The sequence below is a fragment of the Pteropus medius genome, unplaced genomic scaffold, assembly GCF_902729225.1.
Source record: "Pteropus medius unplaced genomic scaffold, Ma_sr-lr_union100, whole genome shotgun sequence".
Classification (NCBI taxonomy): Eukaryota; Metazoa; Chordata; class Mammalia; order Chiroptera; family Pteropodidae; genus Pteropus; species Pteropus medius.
This window is the reverse complement of record NW_024350319.1, coordinates 18,798,669-18,804,576: the sequence shown is the minus strand read 5'-3', so window position 1 is coordinate 18,804,576 and position 5,908 is coordinate 18,798,669. Positions and strand designations below refer to the sequence as shown.

General features: G+C 37.9%; 1 pseudogene; it reads left to right on the top strand.

Moving 5' to 3' along the window:
* Positions 1-4,837: 4,837 nt before the first annotated feature.
* On the top strand, positions 4,838-4,953 carry LOC120583523 (uncharacterized; annotated as a pseudogene).
* The last annotated feature ends 955 nt before the right edge of the window (positions 4,954-5,908 follow it).

The following is a 5,908-nucleotide window of genomic DNA, read 5'->3' as shown; positions in this document are numbered from 1 at the left end:
GTCATGACCGAGTACTTTTTATCTCAGGAATGATATAATTGTTCAAAATCAGAAAATTCATCCATTTAATTCATCACATTGAAGAACTTTTTAATTCTTTAATATCACATGACTTCCAAGACTTTTACATCTAGTTCATATGTTTCTTCTGACATACAGACTTTCTATATCCATCTGCCTAATTGACATTTCATTTGAATGCTCTATAAGCGTTCTCCAAATTAACATATCCAAAATGGAATTGCTGAAATTCCTTCCAAAATCTCCTCTCTTAGTTTTCCTTAACTCGGTAAATGGCCACTCTTTTCTTTCCTCCATTCCATACAGAAACTGATTAATTCTCACTACCTCTAGAGCTAGTCCTAGTTGCTTTCATTTTATCTAGAATAGTCTATTGGCTGGTTTTTCTGTAGTCAATTCCCCCTCCTCTCCCAACTCTATTTTTAACAGAGTAATCCTGTTAAAATATGAGTTAGATCATGTCACTCTTTAGCTCAGTACCTTCCAATGGCTTTCCCCACTTCTTCGGAGTAAAAGCAAGTCATGACAATGGCTTCCAGGACCCCTATAGACTGCCTTCTTCCCTCTTAGGCTTCATATCCTACCACTCTTCCTCCCCTCTCTTGGCTCCAGCTCTGCACTTGACTTTCATCAGCCTGGATTGCTTTGTTCTTCTCCTAGGTATCACATGACAAACTCCCTTTGTTTCTTTTGGTCTTTTTTTAAATGTTACTTTTCTAGTGAAGCCACGTTGGCTGCTTTATTTGAAATTGCCATCCCTTCCCTTCTGCCTCCTTTTTAATGTTTTTGCTCCATATACTATCTTTCTTTTTTAAACATGTTTTTCAATTTTGAAATCTTGGTCTGTCTGTTTCAATATTTCTCTTTCTAATGATATCCATAATTCAATACATTGAAATAGTTGTGCTCCTTAACTGTCTTGTTTTCTGGACCTGCAAGTTAATTTTCTCCTGGGAGTATCAGCTATGCTGTTAGAAAATGGAAATAAAGGAAAGTCAGACCCTTGTCAAGGTCAGCTCCAAAGATTTCAGTATGTATGTTTGTGTGTGTGTGTGTGTGTGTGTGTGTGTGATACTTTGGTGAAGAGACCAGGCACCAGAAAACCATGTCTGCTAAGCAGTTCCTTAGATCAGATCTTCACACTTTGTACCCCAAGGAGAAGCAGCTGTTAGGTAGTAGAGATTATAACTCATTAGACTTGTGTGTTTGGAGGGATATGGGTGAGAAGCTACTTGTCTGAAGTTGTTTAGCTCTCACCTGTTTCTCTCAGTGTCTCACAAGCACAGGATTTTTATCTTGTTCTGATTTAATTTCTGAGAACATCTGGACCAGAAGTCCAAGTGACACAGGTATCAGAGATGATAGCAGTGTGTCATAAACTGAAGTGTGTAATAACTAAATTTTATGCACTGGGAATTTAAAATCAAGTAAGAAGATGGGGAGCTTAGATCTCAGAGGCAGCGTCAGGATTCCCAGAACTTCTACTCCCAGATTGCTGCATTGGGCTCTATACTGAATGGAAATGGTGTTTTTCTAGGATTCAGTTATTACAAAGTATTATTTTAGTAATGCTAATAGTGATTGCAATGGCTGAAGATAAGAGAGCAGCCAGCCTGCTAGCTAGATTATGTCATGGCCAGTTTTTACTATAAATTCTATTATACCGAATTGCTGTATTTAATCTGATTGTATAACTGAAGAAAAATCTTTACATGGAGGATCTTAGGCTGAAAACATGCCACCAATATTCTTGCTAGGGTTAGTGCTAGCCACTAAAAGTGAAAAATTGAGTAAGACAACTTGCAATCTACTGGGACAGACAGAAACACAAATAATTAAAATAATATGGTATATGCAATTGTAGATATCAGTTGGAATTAAAAAAAATGATGTTTGATATTTAAAATTCAAACTTTATCAGTCCTTGAATGATATAGTGACTCATGACACCCATATTCATGAACCTAAAGGGTACCAATAAGTAAAGGAACAGAAAAAAAATAAAATTTTGGTTTACTTTTTAATTATGTAAAACCAAATGTTTCCAAAATTTTCTAAGAAAAATAGCCTTATACATGGGCAGAATTCAGATACATACAGTATTCACTAAAATAAATAAGAAAAGTTTATGTCTCAGATGCACTAGGCTAGGAGGCAAAACTATTGCAATTTTAGAACTTAAATTGTGTAATACGCAAATCACTTTCCCAGATGATTTTTTATTTAAAGGTATGCAGTTAAATTTTTAAAAAGAACAACTCTGTATTGCTCTGTATACTGAAGTGGCAAGGCTTACCTATTAGCATAAATATTAGGGTAAAAATTTTATAATTTTTTTTACATGTCAATTAAATTATTTTCATAGTTAATATTTTAAATAAAGAATTCAATTTTCTTCAAGTTTTGTTGATAGTATCAATGCTGGACTGGCAATACTTTCTTCTCTTTTTGGCTTTGATTCATACCAGTGTCTGAAAAGATAATTATCTGCAAGCTGTAGTTCATTTATATTTGTAAGCACTTACCTCTTGCTTGGAAGAAGGAAAAAAAAGCTTATGTCACTATCTTTCGAAGATAGGGAAAATTAGTGTGAAAGATGCTGAGATGTCCCAAACTTGGACAAACTATAGTCAACCAGAAGAAAATCAAGTCCTTGCTTGTAAGATTGTGGTTTGATAGAATTTGAGTTGCAAGGAATAAAGCACTTTGTTATTAAAATTTCTACCTAAGAGTTCTGTTTTATTTTAATTGTTAAATACTATTCTCATTTTCTGCCCTCTAAGCCATATGCTCACACACACCCAGGTACCCAATTCTGGCATGTTAAAATGGATTTATCATGTATGGTCTGTTCATCTACCTTGGTAAGGTACAGAAGGTACACCTTGCACCACCACTGTGAGGAATAAATTTGTGAGGGAGCTCCAGCATCTTTGAAGAGTCTGTGGTTACTCTTCTTTGTAAGTCAGAAATCACAGTGGGAATTGCTGCTTCTGAATTGGACAACTAAATGCAATGGGGATAATTGAGTCCTGGAGTGGCAGGGGCCATGTGGTGGCACTTAATCACCACAGACAAGGTAAGTGTGGTTACCATAATGGATAACAGAGTCAAAGCATTAATCAGAATACTCTTGACTTGTGCAGATATATAGTATCAGCTAGTTGATCATGGTGTCCCTAGAAGTGAAATAGATGGGCAGTCTACTAAATTTGTACTTAATCTGTGTAAGTGGGAGAGTTCTATGTCCAGTGAATACAAGTCTAACTGGAATCATCAAAACAGAAACTCATAACCCCTCAATCAATTCTCAGACTTGAGCTAGTTTACAGCCCCAGAACCCCATGAAAGAAGGGGAGACAGATCTCCTTGAGAAAGGATTCTGCTACACTGCCAAATTTATATTCAATCTTTCTCCCAGCCTCCGCAAGGGACCTGTAGTTTTTCACCAGGGTTACTGTGCACCGAAAAAAATCATATTTTTGGGGGATTATTGGACACTGGCTCTGAACTGACATTAATTCCAGGAGACCACAAATGTCCTGAGGTCTGCTAGTCAGAATTTCAGTTTAAGGAGGTCAGGTGATCAATGGAGTTTTAGTCCAGGTCCATCTCATGAACTTAAATTGCTATAGACTGAAGGTTTGTGTCCTCCTGAAATTCATATTGTAACCTAATGCTCAATGTGACGATATTAGGAAGTGGGGCTTTTGGGAAATGCTTAGTTCATGAGAGTAGAGCCCTCGTGAATGAGATTAGTGCCCTCAGAAAAGAGTCTCTACAGAAATCCCTTGCCCCACCTACCATGAGAGGACACAGTGAGAAGGTGCCAACTATGGACCAGAAAGTGAGCTCTCATCAGACACTGCATCTGCCAGCATCTTGATCTTGGACTTCCCAGCCTCCAAACATGTGAGAAATACATGTTTGTTGTTTATAAGCCATCCAGGGTATGGTACTTTTGTTATAGCAGCCCTAATGGATTAATAAACATCCATAGTTATTTCCCTAGTTCTGGAGTACATAATTGGAATAGATATACTTGGACACTGACAGAATTCAACTCTGGCTTTTAAAAATACATGTCTTGGTTTCCTTGAGTTGTCATAACAAATATACCATAAACTTGGTAGCTTAAATGACAGAAACTTATTTTCTCACAGTTCTAGAGGCTAGAAATCCAAGATCAAAGTGTCAGTGTGGTTGGATGTGTTGAGAGCTCTCCTTGTGGCTTACAGATAGACACCTTCTCCCTGTAATTTCATGTGACCTTTCCTAAAGAGAGAAAGAGAGAAAGAAAGGGAAAGAGAGAGAGCAAGCTGACTCTTTGATGTTGCTTCTCATAAGGGCACTAATAATATCCTGAAGGCCTCACCCTTATGAACTTATTCTTATCCTAATTACCTCCCAAAGACACAATCTCCAAACATTGTCACATTCAGGATTAGGCTCCACATATGAATTTGGGGGAGGGGACACAAACATTCAGTTCATAACATTTCGCCTTGGCGCTCCAAACTTCATGTCCTTCTCACATGAAAAACACATTCATTTCATCTCAATGGCCCCAGAATCAACTCTAAAGTCTAAAGTCCTAAGTCTCATTTAAATAAGATCGAAAGCAGATGTGAATGAGACTTAAGGTATAATTCATCTTGAGGCAAAATTCCTCTCTGGCTATGAACCTGTGAAACTATACAAATATGTGCTTCCAAAATACAGTGATGGGGACGTGGTTCCATAGTGTAGCAGTTAGCACATCTGCTTTACATGCAGAAGGTCCTGGGTTCGTGCCCCAGTGGAGCCACAGTCCATTGTCTATGGCCATGCCACCCTGAACAAGCCTGATGTCTGATCTCGGAAGCTAAGTGGGGTCGGGCCTGGTTAGTACTTGGATGGGAAACCACCTAGGAAGACCAGATGCTGTAGGCATAAATAATAATAAATAATAAAACAAAAAACAAAAACAAAATACAGTGACAATACAGGCATAAGATAGGCAAACCCATCTTAAAAAGGAGAACTATGAAAGAAGGAAAGGTTATGGGTCTCAAACAAGTTCAAAGCTTAGCAAGACTAATTCCATCAGATCTAAAGCCTTGAGAATAGTCATCTTTGGTTCTTTGCTCTGCTTCTTAGCGCCACCGGAGCAGCAATGTCATTCCCATGGCTTCAGGTGAGGATCCTAGCCCTTGACTCCAGAAGATGGTCTCACCTCCTAGGCTCCAGTCACAGGCTGTCTGGACAACTGGAACTGAGGTGGTGGCTTCAATGTTTAAGGAATTGCTTTTGGGGTCTTTCTTCCCTTTACTTGAAGGATAGTGGACATTCACAGCTAAATAGCTTTATGGTCCAGTCCTGCAGGATCTAAGAAGTCTGATAGCCTTTCTTCATTTCATCCTGTCTCCATCCTCTTCAGTTTAAACTGGCAGTGTTTCTGCTCATACAATCCCATCAACTCTTTATCAAATGATAGTCCAGTTACACCCTTGATGCTCTTTTCTGAACACAGTTTGTCATTTTATGCAATATGAGCAGGCTGAAAGCTTTCCAAATCTTTAAGTTCTGGTTCTTTTTAGCTTACCAATTCCTTTTCAACTCATCTCTTTGCTCTCGCATTTTCCTATAAGCAGTCAAGAGGAACAAAACCACTCTTTGAACATTTTGCCTAGAAATCTCCACAACTAAATATTCAATTTTATCACTCATGAGTTCTACCTTCCACAAAACACAAGAACATAAACACAATTCTGCCAAGCAAGTTCTTTGCATTTTAGGACAAAGATTGCCTTTCCTCTGGTTTCCAATGACATATTTCTTATTTCCATTTGTGACTTTACTGGAATTGTCCTTAATGTTCATATTTCTAGCATGTATCTCAAAACTT